This window comes from Haliotis cracherodii, unplaced genomic scaffold, assembly GCF_022045235.1.
Source record: "Haliotis cracherodii isolate W230 unplaced genomic scaffold, xgHalCrac1.p SCAF_1, whole genome shotgun sequence".
Lineage (NCBI taxonomy): Eukaryota > Metazoa > Mollusca > Gastropoda > Lepetellida > Haliotidae > Haliotis > Haliotis cracherodii.
In genome coordinates, this window is record NW_027266264.1 from 58,337,380 (window position 1) to 58,361,201 (window position 23,822).

General features: G+C 40.1%; 1 protein-coding gene across 2 annotated transcripts in view; it reads left to right on the top strand.

Annotated features, from left to right (window-relative positions):
• The window catches only part of LOC139466001 (uncharacterized), a 100,810-nt gene that overhangs the window by 16,311 nt on the left and 60,677 nt on the right, over positions 1-23,822 (top strand). The window lies entirely within an intron of this gene.

Consider the following 23,822-nt stretch of genomic DNA (forward strand, 5'->3'; position numbering starts at 1 on the left):
TGATTGCGTGGCAAAGTACCCGACGGCTTCGGGCGTTGCTTGTGATATCAAACACTGATAGTCTGGTCCAGGCTCGATTAGCAGGCCGCCGTCAAGTAAACTCCCAGGCAAAATAAAGTTGACCCTCAAAACGTCACTGGGCTGAAAACAGTCGCCGAAACACAGCAACCTCCAGGTCCAAAAACACAACCATGATACCCGTATCAAATACTTCACCATCAAAAAACATCTCTTGTTTCATTTTAGCCATCATCAATGATAATAATAACAACAATAATAATAATTATTATTATTATTTATCATGATGATAACAAGGCATTCCACAGTTTTCTAATACGAGCCAAGGATGTTGGATATAATCTCAATGTCAGCGTTGATTATGTTGATGGTTCTGTACTGCTGGACGGTACAGAAATGAGTGTCAACCAAGCGAAGTGCCAAATCAAGTCGGCCCAGACTCAGTTTTTCAAGGAGAGGCTTTCTGGGCGATGTTATTTATGTGCAGTGTGTGGATCAGCAACCCCGCAGAGTCCTTCGCTTGGATGAAGTCGGCTGGCCTAAAAAGTGAAACAGAAGGCTTTCTCTTTGTTGCTCAGGACCAGTCACCAGTCACTCGAAACCATCAATGTGTGATTCTGCATCAAAAAGTAAATATGAAATTAGATTAAGCAATGAATTTAATGAGACTGTCCAACACATTGTCAGTGGATGCCCAGATTTGGCACAAACACAGTATCTTAAGCGACATGATGGTGTAGCTCGATCATTTTATTACCGTCTTCGCCATGCTTGTGGTGTTGACGCAGTGGTCCATCCATGGTACGACCCAGAATATGTAGAGGGCGTCATGGAAAATGATAAATACAAAATTCTTTGGAATAGGCCCGTTTACAGCCTCAGACGTATCCAGGCCAACAAACCTGATCTTGTCCTTTTTGATAAATCCAATGAAATCATTTTTATCAGTGAATTTTCTGTCCCTTTTGACACTAATGTGATGGACAAGATTCAGGAAAAACATGGCAAATATGCGGACCTCGCTTTCGAAGTGTCACGCTTGCATCCCAGGTACCAAGTTGTCCGACTCACCATTGTTCTCGGTGCCTTAGGTTTGGTACCTCCCAATCTGTTGACTGATATTGGGAAAGTACCCAGGTTTACTTCCAGGAATACAGCCCTTCTGACACTCTGGGTAATGCAAAAGGCTGCAGTGTTCGGGAGTCTTCAAATTCTCCGAAAAGTTTTGGGTGGGATTGACGAGGCAGCGCTTCCTGGTATAAGTACCATTCTCTGTCTGGGCTGCGTGTAGAGGGGGCAAGTTCCCTGAGCTGATATTGAGCCTAACCAGTCTGCCTGTGCCAGGATCACCCAAACCCTCCCCGCTGCATGCTTTTAACTTTAATCTGTAAATAATAATGATAATGATGATAATGATAATGATAATGATAATGATGATAATAATAATGATAATAATAGGCTATTTATACTGCACTTGGGGGTATGCTCAAAGCGCTATTATTATTACCCCGGTCATTGGATCATTGTGCACTCACCCCAAACTGCCTGTTACTAGGCGCTAGAACCACATTGCCCTCTCATCCTACCGGGTACCCATTCACTGCTGGGTGAACACAGGTACATTTCGAACAAAGTCACTTGCCCAAGGTGACGCCACATGTGTTGTTATAGTGCTTCAGTGTGTATACTTTCTTTCATGAGTGTATAATTTTGAGTTGTCACAAAATGACATCATGACCACATATATTTTCTGAGAGTAGTAAGTTGATTTACTCAAAAAGGGTACTGTATGTGTGGTGCATGGCCCAAGATCAATATCGCCTACGTACTGTAAGTAATGTGACGTATGCAAATGACGACACACAATATAAATAGGGGTTTCAGAAAGTCACACCATTCGTGGAAGTCTTTACGTCCTGGAGAAGAAATCTGTTTTTCGTTCATCTGTCATATTCGATTTATGACAATTCTCCTCCCGCAAGGTTTTTATGACATTCCCTAACGCCGAGGATCACAAAATTGTTTGTCTACTTTCAGATCGTGTTAAGATTAATTGTAAAATACGCGACAGAATCAAAGCAGCTGTTAGACAAATGTTGTTCTAGATCGAATTGGATAAAGCTGCATCGAGGCGTGATGGGAACGTCTTGATCCATCAGTCATCGGCTCAGTCTACCGTCAACAAGTCATAACCCCTGGGGTCTTATTTCATATTTCGTAATGTTCAGATGTATAACCATTCTTCTGAAAGTGCCCCGTTGTGCATTTGCTGTTACCATGCTCGAAACCGCCCCGAACATGTATACCAGGAACAATTTGCCTTCTCCGATACTACTGAAGCTTAGAAATATGCGTGGCAATATCAGTCTGAAACTCGATTGTCAGGTAAACCCAATTATTTTGTATATTATTAAATCATCGTGTCGGCGTGCTGATGTTAGTACTGTAGGTGCCCAAGCCGATTACTTGTGACAATTAGTTATTTATATAGAAATAGCGCACATAGTTAAGAGATAATGACATGCACGTCGCAATGTATCGACTCCGCGAATATGAACCAATAATTTGGTTACGATTAATTGGCATTGCATGTGGTTATGAATTATTGTTATTTCATATGGCTGTTGATTCATGCCGCTGCATGTTGCCATGGGCTATTGATATGCCATTCTGGGATGTTTTATTGATGTTTCACGTGTCCATTAATCATGTATGTCGCATGTTATTTTGAATGTCTCATTTTGCCTGTTTCAAAAGACTACTGATATTACACATGGATATAAATGATTTATACCTGTGTATGGAATATAAGATGTTCATGTGGTTATATGTTATTTATATTTCATATGACTTATCAATATTGCATATGAAAATGGCATTTCATATATCGAAAGTTAGGTTCAATTTGTTGATATTGCAAGTGGTTATATTTTAATGACCATGAACTATTAATATTTCTTGTGGCTATGAATCATATTGCATGTTACTATTTCTTATTAAATATGACGATGAATTATTATTATTATTTCTTGTGGTTATGGACGAATGCTATAGCGTGCGCCCATTTATTATTAAATATGACGATGAATTATTATTATTATTATTATTAATATTATTATTACCATTTTTTGTGGTTATGGACAATTGCTATCGCGTGTGCCTATTCATTATTAAATATAACAATGAAAAATATTATCAACATAAAATGTGGCGTATCTTTGGAAGACATTCGGCATACTCCATATTAAATGTCCAAACATGTCCCTGCTTAAGTCGGCGGCAGTTCATAGAAACTCATTTCTTGTTGTCATTAATCCACATTTTGTGGATATCAGCATTTGTAGCCAACCAGTCACAATTTTGTTCTGCTCGTAATAAACGTAGGGGTAATACTGACCTGTCATGGAACAGAGAATTAATCATCCATGGCCTTGTCCTGGTAAAACCATGGGCTCGTAAGTCTATGTTAACGATTGTGCTTCGACTCTCGTAAGTATATGTTAAAGAATGCGATGCGACACTCGTAAGTCTGTTAAATAATAAGCTACGATATTTGTAAGTGTAGGTCAAAGAATATACACTGAACAACCAAATTTCCTTTGACATTGAATAAGATTTAATGCAAAGTTATGTTTTTTACCAAATATGAAACAATTTCGGTTTGCAACAGACAAAAGACTCCTGTAAGTGTTCAAATTGTTTAATTTGCCATACTGACTTCAGAAAATGCCTGATTTCTTAGTTAAAAAAACATGAACATGCCAAAATATCAATTTACAAATCAATAGCGTGTGTGTCCACCTCTGGTTGCGATGCAAGCAACACATCTTCGTCTCATGGAATGGACCAGGCGTCGCACAAAGTCCTGTGGGATATCTGTCCATATCTGCCGGAGCATGTTTCGAAGCTCCTGGAGTGTCTGTGGAACACGTGGTTGACGTCGAAGGCGCCGATCCATCTCATCCCACATGTGCTCGGTTGGTGAGAGATCAGGGGAGCGAGCCGGCCAGGGGATGACATTCACGTTGTTTTGTTGAAGAGAATCTTGAACAAGTCGAGCAATATGAGGCCGGGCGTTGTCATGTTGAAAGGTGATGCCTGGGCCAATGATCTCGTCGCGGTAGCACTGTCCATTGATATTTCCCTCTACCACTATGAAACAGGTCCTCTGTCTTGCTGTAATCCCACCCCATACCATAACGCTGCCGGACCGGAACCGATCTTCATCCATGACACAATGACTGACGTAACGTTCACCTCGACGTCCGTCCATCGCTATGGCTGAGGTGAAAAGGAGACTCGTCAGTGAATAGAACTTGTCCCCACTGCATGGCCGTCCAGCGTAGACGCTGTGCTTGACGGTGGTTTCCTGTCAAAAGGGCACATCCGAGGCGGCAACGTACAGTTTGTGAAGATATTCGTCGAAGGCCAGGGATGCTTCTTGCAGTCACTGTTGCTGGCTGGAATCGATTTCGTAGGTGTGTTGTTCGAATCCACTTGTCTTGTCGATTATTGCCTACGCGTGGCCTGCCACTCCGAGGATGGTCTCTGACTGCATTTGTCTGTTGTCAACGTTGCCATAAACACCAAATGGTGTTTCTGTGGACGTTAAATTGTCTTGCATCATCATCTTGACTCGATCCTGCTTCAAGCATACCAATGGCTCTCAGACGCTCATTTTCGGACAGGCGTGGCATTTCGTAATGTTGAATAGTTGCGTAATTTTTTTTTCTGAGTGGTTGTTGTCAGCACGATGCTAAACAATGTATATGGAATCCCGTTAACACATATCTTTTTATACCCATTCTTGGGTCGTGAAATGCATGGGGCATGCATAAAAGTCAACTTTTGCATGGAATGCATGTTTTTCTGTAGCAGTTGCGTTTTTGTGACTTGATTTATACATGTACTACAATATTGAAAACCAAACTTTACTTGTTTGAAAAATACACTAAAATATTGGTGTCACAGGAACATTTGTGGTTGAGTAGAGATACAATCGTCTTAACGCTTTGATCGCTGTGTGTAACGAAGCCCTGGTTCAACCATTTGACATCTCAACTCCGTCCTTTGTGTTGTGACCTGTCAGAGACCCTTGCCCAAGGACCGTGTTGATATCGGTGTGTCAATCTATAGGCCTATTCTACGTATTGATGATACATCACAAGTTAAGTCTTAACGGTCACAATTTCATGTATTGTCTGCAGAAAATATTATGAAGCTCTGTGGTTTGTTCACACATAGGACATTTCTTACACAACAGGTTTGTTGAATACATGACAAATGTAGGTAGTGTTTTGTTATTCCAAACGATTACGGGTAACCCAGTCTTCTAAGGCACCTCTGTGCAGACTTGCGTCCATTGGGCATGCTATAAGTGTGGGTTCGAATCCCGACTCGCCCACTCACATTTCTAGGCGTGTCAGCGCCATACCTGTGCTCGTGGGTTTCACCAAAGTGGTAAACGTCTGAGATCTGCATCACTTCGGGCTTTCTTCCTACATTTTAAACTGATACGCAGTGATACAACTGGAATATTGTTTAAAGCGACGTTAAACCCAACCTACTCACTCACTCATAAATGCATGCACGGTCTTGTTTTATTATTAACATGATGATTAGGTGCTTTGTTTCCAATTATCACGAATAACACATCGAGGCATCATGTTCACGAATATGTAACACTATTGATTTTCACGTGAAAAGTAATCTGTTGATTAGTTATTGATTGTGAGTTGTCCCTCCCACCTGGCAAAGTGAGTGAGTGAGTTGGGTTTAACGCCGCTTTTAACAGTATTCCAGTTATATCACGGCGTGTCATGTCGGAGGAAAGCCCGAACTGATGCAGGTCTCGGACGTTTACCACTTCGGTGAAACCCACGAGCACGGGTATAGTGCTGACAAAACTAGAAACATAATCGGGGAGAACCGGGATTCGAACCCACAATCATAGGTTTCTGGCATGCCCAAGGGACGCAACTCTGCACAGCGAATCGCGGCGCCTTAGACGACTGGGCCACCCGTGTCCCCTCCCAACTGGCAAAAGAGCACGTGTGAAAAAATATTTTTCTTTGACGAAAATCCAAAACGTCAAGACAAAATGACCGGCCCCTAGACCTCGAGGACTTTGATTCGTCTCCCCTGATAAAAGTGCATGCCTATTCCCATATCAGCCTCTTTCATCAATTATTTCCTTTTCGATTATTTGATTATAAGATTCCCTGACAGTCAAACTGCGAGGAGATTAAGTAAGCACCCTTCACATTGGGACAAATTCATCAACACGTGGGTCAACTAATGGACGCTCTTGCGTGAGTGACATAGTCTATTAACCAATATGCATTCATACAACCGGATGTTGCTCACTGGGGGCGGCAGTGAATGTCGTGTATCTTATGATTGGCTGATTTTCATGTTGATGTAATTAAAGCATACAAAATAAGAAAGCAAATAAGATGTATTGGAGCGGGATGAATAATTATTTTTACAGCATATAAGTCCGACCATATTTTGTAGTTTCATTTTAGTGGAATGTATTGCTCTTTGCGATCTCATACGTGACAGTTAGCTGCAGATTGTTTTCAAGGAAGCGCCGACACTGTCAGCAGAACGGACTTAACGTCTCATTCCAGAAATGTCAATGCAGATTTGAGTTAAACATATTTTATTCATGTAAAAGAATATGGTACCAGACACACATATTTGATTGTGACCTTTTCATTTGAAATATGTTATGATCAACCATGATACTTGGGCAACAGAGGGGGACATTTATGGCATATCTTATTTTGGAACATTCGAGTGTAAATTGAAAAGTTCAGAGACAGAATTGTTCACAGAATTTGTTTTAATATAATCATCTTTGACGTCCTTACACTTTGCCAAGCGATGCTGTAGCTTTGTTTTCCCTAGCCTACAGATTCTTCATCTTGGTCTCCCCACCCGCTGCTACCTATGCCACTTGTGACGTGTGCGTCGTCCTGATGCAGATTCACACCGGGAAGGAGCTTCCCTCAAAGATTTGCCCTGATAGTTTCCTTCAAACGGCGTAGTTCTCTGATAAAGTATTGTCCGCTGAGAGTCTGACCTCGGTTCTGGTCAATCACGATTATCCCGATCCCCAAAATTGATTATAAACCGTAGCCATGATTTTGCCAATTGCCTCCACTCGCTTGTACTTTAGTGCTGAGCGTGAGACCAACTGTTTCCACTGGTTGCTCCTCAGAAGTTTTTATTCTGGATAAACAGTGATCATACTGGGTTACAGTTCGCATCACAACTTTATCAGGATTCTACCGCTAACTTGCCTATTGTCCCTCTATATGTCCAGTCGTCTCAGCTTCTGACCTGGTGTCAACATTCTGTGTACCACCTTCCGAACGGGCCCGTGAAGATCCGGGGTTGATTAGGTCTTCAGCAACCCATGCTGGTCTCCCCCCATGAAGATCCGGGGTAGAACAGGTCTTCAGCAACCCATGCTTGCCGTAAAGGGCCACTATGCTTGTCGTAAAAGGCGACTAACGGGATCGGGTGGTCAGGCTCGCTGACTTGGTTGATGCATGTCATCGATCCCAATTGCGTGGATCGATTCTCGTGTTGTCAATCACTGGATTGTCTGATCCAGACTCGATTATTTACAGATTGCCGTCATATAGCTGGAATATTGCTGAGTGCGGCGTTAAAAAACAAACAAAACAACAAACCTTCCGAGCAGCTTGCTCGTGTGAAATGCGTCAGTTAAGGTGGACAGTGATAACCCAAAACAAGTATCGGTGATATGCTGAATTGTAAAGTAAGTCAGCTATATGCGATGGACATCCTCCGTTTGAGTTTCAAACGTGGCATTTTAAGTTCGATCCAACTTATATCATATCCTGTGCTACTGCTGATCGCTTTAATCCAGCACAGTTGAACCTGAATGGCAAGCATCCTTTACATATCTTTGTGTATTCCCTTCGGTGCCATGCCCTTTCGTGTTATGTCTTCCAAGAGATAACGATCCGTTAAGATCCGGGGTAGAATTGGTTTTCAGTAACCCATGCTTGCCGTAAAAGGTGAGTATGCTTGTCGTAAAAGGCGACTAACGGCATCGGGTGGTCAGGCTCGCTGACTTGGTTGATGCATGTCATCCATCCCAATTGCGTGGATCGATGCTCATGATATCAGTCACTTGATTGTCTGGTCCAGACTCGATTATTTACATACCGCTGTCATATAGCTGTAATATTGCTGAGTGCGGCGTCAAACAACAAACCAACAACAACAATCCAAGAGATAACAATCCTCAAACTCGTGTTACAAAGAAACTTTTCACAAAGCACTATCTATAAGTCAATTCCGATTTACCTTGGTATACTTACTTTATTATAGACAATAACTCACACACCCCACATTCCGATTTACCTTGGTATACTTACTATATTATAGACAATAACTCACACACCCAACAATCCGATTTACCCTGGTATACTTACTTTATTATAGACAATAACTCACACACCCCACATTCCGATTTACCCTGGTATACTTACTTTATCATAGACAACTCACACACACCCATTCCGATTTACCCCGGTATACTTACTTTATCATAGACAATAACTCACTCACCCCCATTCCGATTTACCCTGGTATACTTACTTTATTATAGACAACTCACACACCCCCATTCCGATTTACCCTGGTATACTTACTTTATCATAGACAACTCACACACCCCCATTCCGATTTACCCCGGTATACTTACTTTATTATAGACAATAACTCACTCACCCCACATTCCGATTTACCCTGGTATACTTACTTTATTATAGACAATAACTCACACACCCCACATTCCGATTTACCTTGGTATACTTACTATATTATAGACAATAACTCACACACCCAACAATCCGATTTACCCTGATATACTGACTTTATTATAGACAATAACTCACACACCCCACATTCCGATTTACCCTGGTATACTTACTTTATTATAGACAATAACTCACTCACCCCACATTCCGATTTACCCTGGTATACTTACTTTATTATAGACAATAACTCACACACCCCACATTCCGATTTACCCTGGTATACTTACTTTATTATAGACAATAACTCGCACACCCCACAATCCGATTTACCCTGATATACTGACTTTATTATAGACAATAACTCACACATCCCACATTCCGATTTACCCCGGTATACTTACTTTATCATAGACAATAACTCACTCACCCCACATTCCGATTTACCCTGGTATACTTACTTTATCATAGACAATAACTCACTCACCCCACATTCCGATTTACCCTGGTATACTTACTTTATTATAGACAATAACTCGCACACCCCACAATCCGATTTACCTTGGTATACTTACTTTATTATAGACAATAACTCGCACACCCCACAATCCGATTTACCCTGATATACTGACTTTATTATAGACAATAACTCACACATCCCACATTCTGATTTACCCTGGTATACTTACTTTATTATAGACAATAACTCACAAACCCCACTGAATAGCCTAACCTTTTTACATAATGTTGCTGCATGTTTTACACATGTATGATTACAATTATCAAAAAGGCTTTATTTTTAAAGTCCTTTCGGTTCATATGCAACATTAGCATACCCAATTTACAAATCACTTGCCACGTTTTTGAAATAACATTCCTGTATTATAATTATTTTGCAAGATACCAGAATGTCGATTTCTCCGGATACCCGCCCACAAACAAGGGTTAAAATTAGTGTCACAATTCCCGGAGTAATTAAGAAAGTACGCCAGCACGTCACGACTTCTCGAATTAAATTGTTGTCGCGTGAGGCGAAATCTGTTTATAGAGTCGGACAATACCTCAAATTTGAGTGCTTATGAAAAAAACTGTTTTTATCGTCGTTTTCTTATAAGCTTAAGGAAGTATAATCAATGAATATGTCAATAAGCTTTTCATCTAAATTAACTTCATTTCTAAAAGACACAAATTTATTTTATTACTAGGTCTCCAAATATGCTTTTTTGATGTTTTAAAAACCTATTGTTAGAAGTTTAGAATAATGCGTTTACAAATGCCAATATGGTTATTGTATGTGCAGTTAAAGCAATTCCGTTACTGTTCCGTGTTTAATCTTTTGTCTCACGCCCCCGTCTCGTATGCTTTGAATCGGTATGTCAGGTAATCTGCAAATTAATCGTGTATTCAAGGGCGTGAAAACTGTCTGGAGGGGTTGAGACGGGGCATGTATTGATCTCTTGCATGGGATGTCTACCAGCAGCTATACGCGTCTTCAGTGGTGTTTGTAAAGTCTTTACTACGTGGTCACTGAGAATATCTTAACACAAGCATCGACACCGGTCTCTGGGTTTCAAACACTGCATCAGTGTAGGGACTGGAACGAAGCTAACCCACTACAGGGTTAACATAGCTTATGACCAGGTTAACTTATCCCACCAACAGGCTAACTGCCTTCGACCCTCACATTGTAGTTACTGTGAACCCTCCACCTACTATATATATTCTGTACAATGTTCCTCATTCAGTCTTATAAGGATAAGGATCTATACCGAAACGTCGCCTTTACAGTATTAAAGAAGTTGTTATCCACAAACTGTGTCTACTTTGTCACCCTTATGTCGATCAGGAAAATGTTGAAATATAATATATATATATACGATATATGCATATATACGATATATACCTATATATATATATATATATATATACATATATATATACGTATATATACATAATCTCAAGGCCAAAGATTCTTCGTCTCGATTATCTGACGAAACAGATTCCATTTGGCGTAAAAGGCAAAATAGTAGTGAACATTTTATGAATTGGAACACAGAAAATGAGCGATGTCACCAGGTGTTCGTGAAGAATCAAATAATTTCAACCTTCATCTACATATAGAGCATCTCACCCAAGTGTCTTTTATTATCAAATATATCAACACAAGTTGATAAAAGTGGAAAAAGTCCGAGGCTTGTCGAGGATTTTTGCCACTTTTATCAACTCGTGTTGATATATTTGATATCAAAAGACACGAGGGTGAGATTTTATTTATCATCCAACATCATTCTTCCAACTTTTTTCAATTTGTAGACAGTAATTAGCAGTGTCTTTAGTGAAAAAAGTACTGCTAACAGCTTCAGTAGCAGAGCCATTAATTAGTGATGTCATTTGATTGTGACACCATGGTAACCAGTGACGTCACAATGGTCTGCAAAGCATTGTGATGTAATTTCATTGCAGCGATATCTACAGTGTAGATATCGCTTGATGTCATCCAAGCGATATCTCCTGTGGGAGGCAGTTTTGGATGATAAATAGGGATATCACAGCAAGCGGGGATACATATTTTTGGAAAAGGATGGGTGCAGTGAATTGACAATTCTCGATTAGTAATTGTATAGTTTTGTTGAACATTTTTTCACTATATGGTATGATGCTGTAATCGTACTTTTTGTTTGCCCGATTGCCAATTGCTCTTCCTTATGTACAAATGTTATTCTCTGAAAAAGGTGGAATGCGCACCACTTCTTAATCCACGGACGCTGTCTTAAGTGACCTTATAAATAGATTTAGTTTCTTTGAAATCAGCGTAACAATACACCCCGGAAATTGAAATGGACCTGTAGTTGGTTTGAACGAACATTCATTGTCATTAATTGCAAACAATTTTTTGATTGAAGTGCAAATTAATCCATGTCTAAAAGGAGCCTGTTTACCTCGTCGGCCACCACATATGAGGTTCCAGTATTTTCCACGTGTGTTCAATGTGTTTCAGACGGCAGGATTCGCCGCGAAGGACGGACTACATGAAGACGCGAATCAATTATTTTACAAACAGCAGCTGACATTATGCAAAACATCACAGTTTTGAGTACGACAATAAACCTTTGGCAATGGGTTTGCGCATAAAAACGCATAGGAACTTAGATGTGTCCCTGTTTTAAGAATAAACTCGGTTTTTGTGATGGGCTTCGTCTCATCTTCAAGATCAGAGTGAACTTCAGAAGAAAAACAATCAATCATGGTCTGTACTTTCTCACGGATGTTATTGTGATTACAAGTAAACTAGTTCATTCCGAAGGTCAGGAATCGAGTAAGATGTACTGTCAAAACGTACTTCAGCTATTCACTATTATGCCGGTTGATTTTTTTTACCGGTTCCCAGTCCCAATGACCTATTAATATATTAATACCTCGGACGTAGATGCAAATTTATTCCTGAACACATAGTGATTTAATTGCGTTTAAACCCGCTTTGAGTAGGGTGCTGAGTCGTAAAAGCCGCGACAGTTCGATGTAGAGTTGCATCTCCGGGACCTGACGGGACCCCACGATCGTGGGTTTGAATTCCAGGTTCCCCCCACCCGAAGCTTTATTCTTGGTCCATCAGTCCGTGCTCGTGGGTGTCTCCAATATGGTAAACGTCTAAGACCTGCATCACTTGCGTCAAATTTGGACATGCCCTTTACAAATCAAAATCTAACCCAAAGCGCTTAAACAACTGGATGACAATCTGACCACTAGCTATCTTTGAACCACCAGGTTACCTTTAAACCCAAGATTTCACTTTGACCACAAGGTTCCCTTTAACCACCAGGCCACCCTGTAAACACAAGGTTTCCCTTTAACCACAAAATTTCCCTTTAACCACTAGGCTACCTTGTCAACACAATAGTTCCCTTTAACCAAAGGATTTCCCTTTAACCACTAGGCTACCTTATCAACACAATAGTTCCCTTTAACCAAAGTATTTCCCTTTAACCACTAGGCTACCTTGTCAACACAATAGTTCCCTTTAACCAAAGGGTTTCCCTTTAACCACTAGGCTTCCCTTTAACCACACAATTTCCATTTCGTCACAAGATTTTCCTGGTAACCACAAAGCTATCCTTAAACCACTAGGTTACCTTTAACCGCACGATTCCCCTTAAGCAACAAGATTTCCCTTTAACCACAAGACTTCCCTTCAACCACAACATTCAGTATCATGTTAGCACTTGGTAATCCCTTATCCACTAGAATATCCTTTATCCCTTGGTTATCCTTTATCCACTAGGCCATCCTCAGTATCCTGTAAGCACCTGGTTATCCTTTATCCACCGGGATATTCATTAAACACTTGGTTATCCTTTAACCACTAGGATATCCTTAAAACACTTGGTTATCCTTTATCCACTAAGCTATCCTGTAACACCTTGGTTATCCTTTATCCACTAGGATATCCTTTAAATACTTGGTTATCCTTTAAACACTTGGTTATCCTTTACCCAAATGGTTTCCTTTCAACTGCTAGGCTATCCTTTAAACACTAGGTTCTCCCCTTAAACACTATGCTCCCCTTTAAACACTTGGTTATCCTTTACCCATATGGCTTCCTTTCAACCACTAGGCTATCAGTTAAACACTAGGCTATTCTTTAAACACTTGGTTATCCTTTACCTGCATGGCTTCCCTTCAAACACTAGGCTATCCTTCACCCACATGGCTTCTCTTCAACCACTAGGCTATCCTTCAAACACTAGGCTATCCTTTACCCACATGGCTTCTCTTCAACCACTAGGCTATCCTTTATACACTAGGCTACCCTTTACCTACATGGCTTCTTTTCAACCACTAGGATATCCGTTAAACACTAGGCTATCCTTTAAACACTTGTTTATCCTTTACCCTCATGGTTTCCCTTCAACCACTAGGCTATCCTTTAAACACTAGGCTATCCTTTACCCACATGGCTTCCTTTCAACCACTAGGCTATCCTTTAAACACTAGGCTATCTTTTTCCCACATGGCTTCCTTTCAACCACTAGGCTATCCTTCGACCACTACTTTACCCTTCAAGCACCATGCTTTCATATATCCTCAAGGCCACATATAGTCTCAAGGCCACATATTATCCATTAAATACTAGGCGATACTTTGATCACCAAGCTCGGCCTCTGCTTCATCTCGAATCCAGTGGGTCAAAATTAATTATTTTGGAAAACTAACAATTGTTGCACATCATAGTCATCGATGATGCCGCAACTGGATCTAGATTGCTAAGCAGATGTTGTTTTAGAAGGCTGAACTACAGATCAGTGCTGTGACTGATGCGAGTAGGACACGGCAATAAGCGAGACAGCTTTATGAAGCTATCTCACTGGTCTGCCACATCGATATCCGATAGGGACCCCAGCGGTACACGGATGTGTGTTTATTAAATCACCGATTCACTTTCATCTTGTCAAATTGTCCAGGTCCATTCCCAGTGATAATTCTACCATGACAGTTCAGAATTTAGCATTCCGATCTGTAAGCGGCATATAACATCAGAGCGAATGCAAATATTATTTGAACGCTCTTCTTTCACAAACATGGCCGGTAGGCAATATCACTCGCACAGTTTATTTAAGTGTGATGTAAGACTGCATATTTGAGGCAGAAAGCCCGACGAACGTCGTCGAAAAGAGTGAGTGAGTGGGTATGGTTTTATTGATTTTAGCAATATTCCACCAATATTAGGGTCGGGGACACAAGAAATGGCCATCAAACATTGTATCCTTGCTAGGAATCGAACACGGGCCTTCGGTGTGACGAGCGAACTCTTTAACCACTAGACTACCTCACCGTCCACGTCTAAAAGAAGATATTGAGTAACACAGCTACACCTTGGGCACTACTCAGTCACGTTCTGTAACGTCAAATGTATCTTTTCGCCATCCTTGCAGGAAACGTTTGAAAACTATAATTATGCTTCGGAATTTTAAAGAAATGCATTTTCTGCCACACAATATACATTGTTGAAAGATCTTGATGTAAACATGATATTTAGGCGCACAATTTTTTATTAATAAAACACAGGGTTCTGCAACTGTAACCATATATCTAGTCTCCATAAGGATCCCGCCACTGTGAAAAAGTGTTTAGAATGTAAACACATACAAGAAATGTTTAGATCTAAACATAATTAGGAATGTGTTTAAACGGAATACTCATTTGGTGTGTTCTAACTAAACGCATTTAGGTCTAAACTCATGAAACGAGCTATCATTGAATTTCCCATAATCTAAACATGTTTAGAATTTAAACACGTTTAAACGTGTTTCGATTTTAAACATGGTTAAAAATGTTTAGAATATAAACATGTTTCAATAAAGTCCAAATAAGGACTGTTTCACATGTATACTACAGTTCATTGTGCAGTAGTGTGCATTTCCGAAACGAGGTCGTGTTTGAGTGGACTTTGTTTTGATCAGTAGTGTACATAAGGTCTACCCCGAAGGTGGAGACATTTCACCGTTACTTATAGTAACAGTCTCGGCCATGTCTTGTCTGGTTTAGAAAACTTGCGTAAATGTCATGTTTAAACCGCGTTTCTTCAAAGACCACTAAAGGCCATTATGCATTTATATGAGATTTCCATCGCCACCAGCTCACACCTGAAACCAATAACCAAGGTGTTTTTAAAACGTTTCTTACACATGTGACGGGAACTCTCGGTAGAAACTAATCTCAGTTAAATCAGATCTTAGTTCTCTCTACCGCTAAACAAAGATCTTAGGACACCCCATTATGGGTCACGTCAGACCGACCTTGCGCGAACTTTGACCGACCAATGAAATGACAGACAAGAAGTCGACATTAGCCATTCAGAAGGCAGCTTTCTCGTGCTTTACGACACTAATTTTAAATTGGTGACTACGCTTCGAAACATATTTTAACAAATTCCCAATTAAAAATTTGAAACCTGAACAAAAGAACATTCTGGAATGGCTAATAGATGGTCTAGAATGTATGGATTCAGTCGTTAAGCCCGTAACTATCATTCGGAATACCCCGTATTAAAGTTGCATGATTAGAAATCACATTCCAACTGTCACTTTCATGATCTGGTAAGCGACGCTCTGATTGGTCTAATGGAAGGTCGTTCTGACGTGACCCCTAATGGAATGTCCTTAGATCTTTGTTCAGTGGTAGCGAGAACCAAGATCTGATTTTAAAGGGGTTGGGTAGAACCAAACATGTTCATCTGGTTGTCTCGCTGCCTGTGCACTCGAGTGTGGCGGTGTTTCCTTGACTGATGCTCATTGTCCTGTGACGATTTGAGGATCACTGGTTTGTTTCTGACTTGTCTCTGCCGTTTCAATTCCACTAAGCTTTGGTTTTTTATCCTTAGAGTGTCGGGTGGCTTTCTAGTGACGGGAATGAAAATGGCTTTAAAAGATAACGAACATATCAATTCTTATTTAGGAAAATGTTATCACAGATTTGACAATGATTGAACAACATGGGAATGGAATGCCACACACATAACTAAATGTTGCAATTCAATTTAGCTTTAAATCCCTAACAGTTGAAGATCCCCAGTTTGTCAATCGCATGCTGAATACTAAACAGGGATAACTTGATAATAATAAAGTTACGTTTCACATTGACAATAAGCACAAACAAGACTATCAAACAACTCGCTTTGAACTGTAATTGAAAGTGATCAGGGCCTAAACAAAAACCTAAACGTCCCATAATTTTGACATTTTTCGGTCTAAACATGTTTAGGATTGTGTTTTAACACATAAACGTGTTTAGGGTCTAAATTTGGGAAAGAAATACCCACTTGAAATTTATTGGATGTAATTTTAAAAAGGTGAGCTTTCTATGGGTTTGTAACGTTTAATGGGGATACAGAAGAGGGGAAGGGGTGACTCAAAAACGTTTAAGGTCTCTCGTCGTCAACAGATATACTTCCATTGTCAGCTTCGGTTTCAGGCAAGGGAGACTACTAATAGTCATACAGCAACAACACATTTATGAACACAACACTTTCAACCTGCAAACTCTTCATTTGAAGTCCTTCATTCTACCACCTGTGCGATGGACCCTGTTGCCTTCACGAATGTCAATTTTCTATTAATTTAATGTTTTATTTGTACATTTTTATGTTGATATTGTACCACGTTCGTTGTACGTCCTGGTGGTATATGCGTTATGCAATTGCCCGTGAAACTGACTTGCACATCTAATTTCAAAAAATTATGCATTTTATCCATATTTGACTCAATGCATAATGATATGCACTTTATTTCAATATGTTTAGATTATTAGGATAATGACATATTTATTTTTTAAACATGTTACAATTCTAAATATGCTTAGATTAGAAGGATATTGTGGTTAGGTGGTGTTTAGGCTGACGAAAGCTCATCTCACGTGTTTCCCTATTTTGACTTGTATCATATGTTCCTGTGTTTTTTCATGCGAATAATTTACTTGGCTTTGCGTGTGTTTGTTTACGGTGCCACAAGTAGTTCAGGGTACGCTCACCCTTTTCGCGAACACCTGGTATCATCTGTATCTCAAAGTGATTCACAGACACATGCTCATGATATTTCTTATGAATATGGAAAGGGTGTTTTCGCTTTGATTTAGACCATCAACATGTCTACATACATACCAAATGTGTATTCCTTTTAGGATTTAAACACATTCCTAAATATGTTTAGATCTAAACATGTCTTGTCTGTGTTTACAATCCAAACACATTGTTTACAGTGTATATTTTGATCCTAGAGCCCAATGATTATGTATTCGAATCCTGATAACGTTTCCATTATGATCCTCCTATTGTCAGTTCCCACGGTTTATCAAAGTAAAGTAAACGCCTACATCCTGTTCGACATTGGGCGTTCCTTCCACATTGTTCTAACATTGTAGGGGCGTCCGCCCGGAGAGCGGAAGGTCCGGGGTTCAATCCCCGGCCGCGTCATACCAAAAGACGTTAAAAGATGGTACTTGTTGTTACCCTGTCTGGCGCTCGGCATTAAGGGGCTAAAACAAGGACTGGTCGGCTCGGAGTCAGTAAACTGTGTCTGAGTGGGGTATTCATGTTAAACTGCGGCATGGTATCTCAGTGAGCTAGCACTATAAATCGGCTTCAGTCCGGACTAGTACAAGCAGCCACATAAACACACACACGTACATGCACGTCGCTTTATAAGTGCAATAATCTTGGACGCGACGTTAAACCCCATTTCACCTCTCCTCACCTAACATGGTTGGGGGAAACTGATCTTCTGTTACGCAAGCGCCATTACACTCAACGTACCAACTTACTAAAATCCACATAGTTGCAACAGTAACGTCGTGCTGTAGACGTAAGGACAGGTGGAATAGCGCAGTTGTGAAGCGTCAACCACATACCGGGTTCGATTCCGTCCGTTGGTGTGACGAGCAATGATATTGAGGAGAATTGCTAAAAGAGGCGTAAAACGAGTGTATTCAATAAGTTCTGACGTCTTTTCAACCTGCCTCAGCGTTCATTGTTTTTCACATCAGAACCGAAAGTTTCTTCTCCCTTTAAAATGGTAGTGACAATGCTCATTTTAACAAACGTTTATTATTAGATTCGATCTGGCAGTAAATGATTAGCCTAATTCCGTACAGACATTGTCACACTTGCACATAACACTAATTACAGAGACCAGACAAGTACACCGGCCTAGTGATATTCAAAGAACTGTTATTAAAACTTTTTTCGCACAGAACCAAATACCAATGTCCCTAAGAAGAAAATCGTTCGCGTGGTATATTCAACTTATCCGCATCCGAGAACAATGTTTTAACATATCTAATAAAATCTCCGAATATGAGTTAATAACACGACTGGTTGTTTGTTATTTTACGCCACACTCAGCGGACAGCAGTGTCTAGACCTGCATCTAATAGAGTCCGGACCAGATAGTTCAGCGTTTGAGCAACTCTCGTGTTGTTAGGGTAGGATGGCATGCTATGAACAAAGTCACCTAGCCGCACTACCGACCGAATGAAGTCGCCTCTTACGAACAGCACAAGCTGGGGATCCATTCTCTCCCGTGTCCCTTCGAGAGCTATAACTTTTGTTGAATGAACTCACAAATGAAATATGGGAGATGTAGACTGAGAAGACATTGAGCGCTCTAGATCCTTGAACGTGGTCGACCCGTGACGATCCGGGATAGAATAGGTTTTCAGCAACCAATGCTTGCCGTAAAAGGCGACTATGCTTGTCGTAAGAGGCGACTAACGGGATCGGGTGATCAGGCTCTCTGATTTGGTTGATGAATGACATCGATCCTAATAGCGTGGATCGATGCTCATGATATTAATCACTGGATTGTCTGGTCCAGACTCGATTACTTACAGACCGCCGTCATATAGCTGGAATATTGCTGATTGTGGCGTTAAACATCAAACCAACAAACCAACATAGAACGTGGTCAAACAATATACCCCTATTGGCGTCAACATTCCTAGTGTAACGAAACGAGTGAGTGAGTGAGTGAGTAAAGTTTAAAGCCGTTTTAATAATACTTCGGTCTGTTCGTTTGTTTTTCTTCACGTCACGCGAGTAATCCTTTGTTTGACAATTACGAGTCGGTTCCTCTGTTGGTGTGGCGTTACACTAACGTAGGTTCCATTAATCCAAAACTGCGATTGTGTTTAAGTGGGGAATTGAACACGAGCATTCAGCGTGACGAGCAAACACTTTACCCACAACACTACCCACACGCCCCGTTTCAAGGTTAGCCCTAATATGCTTTTTGGTGAGTGCAAATATAAACCTTAAATAACCAAATGTACAAGTCGTCGTAAATAATTGAATTTATAACATTTATTCATTTAATGTGGACACCCCTGCGCTAATGTGATATTGCGACATAAACCAATATTTACTCACTCACATACACCACCTTGGTAATGTCAACAGTTATTTCAGACACAAATCTCTGTGAACATCAGAGAGCAATTAACTTTCTCTTCGAAGAAACCCATCGGAGCAGGTGGGTTCACGGACAGGGTAGCGTAAGCCAGGGTGACTCGTTGGTCAAGGTCATTTTCGTATTGTGAAAAGGATTGTTATGCCCTATATTTCCAACAGCAAAGTAAAATCCTACTGCATGTGTGCGGCTTAAGGCAATGCGGTGTAAAAACAGCAGATCTGAAGATAACCAAGCCAAGAAGCCCACACGAATTTCCGAGAGGAAATTTGTAAAAATGTTTTAAATTAATTTTTTTTTGGGGGTGGGGGGGTGGGGGGGATCTGTAAATCAAAACAAAATTTGGCCTGAAGACGTCTTGGAAATATATAAAACATATTCATTACATCTTTAAATCAATACTAAAACTGAAATCATTTGAGTGAAATCCATCTCTTCTGTAGGTTGAAACCTACGTCCAGGCTAACAATGACACATCGTTTCCTCGGTTTGGCATACATACTCTTCGTTCCCCCACTCGTGAAGACCGCCTCCGTGGAGAGCGGGAGGTCCGGGGTTCGATCCCCGGCCGCGTCATACCAAAAGACGTTAAAAGATGGTACTTGTTACCCTGTCTGGCGCTCGGCATTCCTCACCTCACCTCACCTCACCTCACCTCACCTCACCTCACCTCACCCCACTCGTGAATAATGAGGTATAGAAGTGACGTATGTCTATTTTAAGTCAAGCAATTAAATGAGGTCGTGTACAATTCGCGTCAAAAGTAAAAAAAGCCTTTTTCCACGCATGACGTGTTTGCGATCCATATCGTTGTCTGATATTGAAGTAATGCGTAGAGTTGATGGCTACAAGCTTGTAGCATATGTAGCACGAGAAAATATAGCCGTTTGTACAATTTAATATAAGGTACCGACCATTATATATATCGAAAGAAATAAATTGTTCCTGAAAATTCTAGAAAAAAATAATTATGCTTCAGTATGTTGAAAAAATGCCTGCCACAAGAATTACATTATTTTTGCTTTTAAGACGCAGGCTCAAAGTAAATATCTGGTTTTGTAGCTGTAGCAGTAAACATCTAATCTCAAACCATCACTCCCTACCCCCCAGTATAATATCACATGGTCGGTCCCTCAGCGCTCATTGATTAAACAGTACATGGGTCCAGGCTGTGGGTATATGTTGGTTAAAAATAGCGACTACACTGCAAAGCATACGCATGTATTCCCAGATGATGGTGGAATGTCGAAATCCCCTGAAAAATATTGGTGACAACAGTGGCACGATGCAGCTTTGAGTAGGTAAGGTAGACCGCCGGGACCCACCCACGAACGTCTGATCACCTATGCCATATTAAATATACAATTTTAATCAGGATTCCCTTGCTTGAAAATATATAGCTAGAGAATTAAAAGAGGCCTTTTTTGTTAATTTTTTGGATTTACTGCAATTACAAGTATATGAATTCAGAAACACTAAAATATTAGATAGGAGAAGCTAAGTTTGTTCTTACTAATTTTGAATATGTGGAATAGAATAGAATTAATGGATCTGCATTCTGTAGATTAGATGAACCGCCGCAATTGGCTGTGCACATTTCTATACCCCAGACAAACCAGGAGTTCCAATCCCGGATATGCTCTGATCATGATTCTTGGTTTCTCGTCATCATACCCGTGGTGGTTGGCTCCACCTAAATGGTGAGTGAGTGAGTTGGTTTTACGCCGTTTTTAGCAATAGTCCAGCAATATCACAGGAGGGGACACAAGAGACGGGCTTCACACATAATACCAATGTGGGGACTTTGAATCCTTGAAACATTGTGCTTGTTATCGATGACTTGCCGGCTAGTCGTGTATAACCTTGCGTATAAAGATTATTCATGTGTAGTTCTTGGACAGAAAAAGTTAATCATATTTATCTCAACCAAAAACAAATACGTAAACCAGAAACCTGCATGCAATTGGTTGATTATTTACATTCTAGCAGTAACTGCCGTAACACAATTGATAGCTTTTCAATTCTTAAACTTCCAAAGCACGGATCTGGAGAAAAACCTACTCGAAAATGGAGATATCAAATAGTGTTTTTTGTAATCCTTCTGTCTATAACAGTTTTCATTATTTTCCGTGTCTGTTATACAGTTACAACAAACGCGGAAGAAATCGTAAATTGTTTGTGTTCAATAAATCAAACGAGATGGTTTTCTAATTGCACCACAAGTAAATGCATTCACAGAATGAAAAACCTCTTACGCTCATTTACATGGAAATTGGGAAGTGCCCTAAAGTACCGAAACACATGTGTAATTGGTAATAATAAGTGCTATATTCATCAGCGGATCCTTCCAGAACAGGAAACAATTGAAGGTGGTTCTTCTACCCCGAGGAGAAAACGTAATGAGTTCTTGGCTAATTGACACACTACACGATGATCTGAAACCAGAATATTGTGTAATGTATCTGTAATGTTCCAGATTATGACAGTGTCATTTAGGACATGAATATCATGTAGGAATATAAGTGTATACAATGTTTGTTCCTGTACGCGAACGAATGACATATAACTTATAAATGGTATTTTCTAATCTTTCTTAGTTTTGCTTCTGAATAATATTTTTTCAAGAATAATACAAAGTAAAATATCATGTAGGAATATAAGTGTATACAATGTTTGTTCCTGAAAAGGTCGTGTATGCTTGTTCGTCGTTTGTTACATAGTAATACTTGGCGTGATTTGTCAATCACATGGATAACTTCCATCGGAATGGCTCAATATGCTTGGAATTCCTCTGATATTTAAAAAGTGAAACCTTTTTAGTGCATTAAAATGGAGTGCGCCAGAGTCAAGCCCTGCCTTGTACGCGAACGAATGACACATAACTTTTAAATGGTATTTTCTAATCTTTCTTAGTTTTGCTTCTGAATAATATTTTTTCAAGAATAATACAAAGTAAAATAATAATCGTTCCAGAAAACGAAAGGTTAAATTATCAACGATGGCTTTAATAGCAGAGTAAACACCCGGCAAAATAAGGTACACACTTGGAAATTGGATTTTATCCAATAATTACAGGCTGAAAGCAGTCGGTGAAACACTGCAACCTGAAGTTTCAAAGCACGTGATATCCTATCAATACATTACCATCGAATAATCTTTTCTTGTTTGTTTCATTTTCAGTCACCAACAAACAATAGTGTATACTTTCAGTTTGGTACAGGAACAAAGGTTCACAATTATTGGATCGCTTTGGTTCAAAGGGACTCTTCACAGATTAAAATTACCATATACCATCTTTGGTCAACAACTCCCCAATTCGCTCTGAAAAGTTTGGCCCTTAGCTGTGACAAGATCTGCTGATCAGTATCGACTCGATTACGAATATTGGTGTAAGCACGACGCATGCTAACAGGTTTATATTAAATTCTCTAATCTGTGTGACCTTTCTGTCGTTCGATTGGATGAGCTTGCACGCACTGATATTGTGAAACAACGTATTGTTCAAAACAACTGAACACCCACTCACTCTGAATCTGACGATTGTGGAAAAAAAACGAACCTTGAGGGGGACTGAAAAGTTTTCAGCCTAACTACGAACGTTGAATAGATAGTGCACTCTGAGGAGTTGACATGTATTTAATGCTCTTATCTAAAAATAATCATTTCAAATCTTCCATTTTAGATGCCATATCATGCAAGACACTGTTTCGTATCCATGGGCAAGAATATTGACTCCACTTGTCCCGCTGTGATATGACTGAAACAGTTGTTGACTTATGTGCATCACTTGTCCTTACTTGGAAGAAATACAACATAAGCATACTTGTATTGTCAGGGGTACGTCTCGTAGTGGTCTGAACGTTCTGATATTGTGTCGAATCAGTCCAGCGACTAACGGGATGACTTAGCTGATGACGTCACAGGGATAATATCGTTGCTCAGGTGGAGGATAAGCATGCAACGTTTCCTGGGTGGTGGTGACAGGAGGTCTGCCACGTCTAGGTGTCCAAATTTCAGTTTGATACCGTTCCTACGTCAGTTTACATCAAAA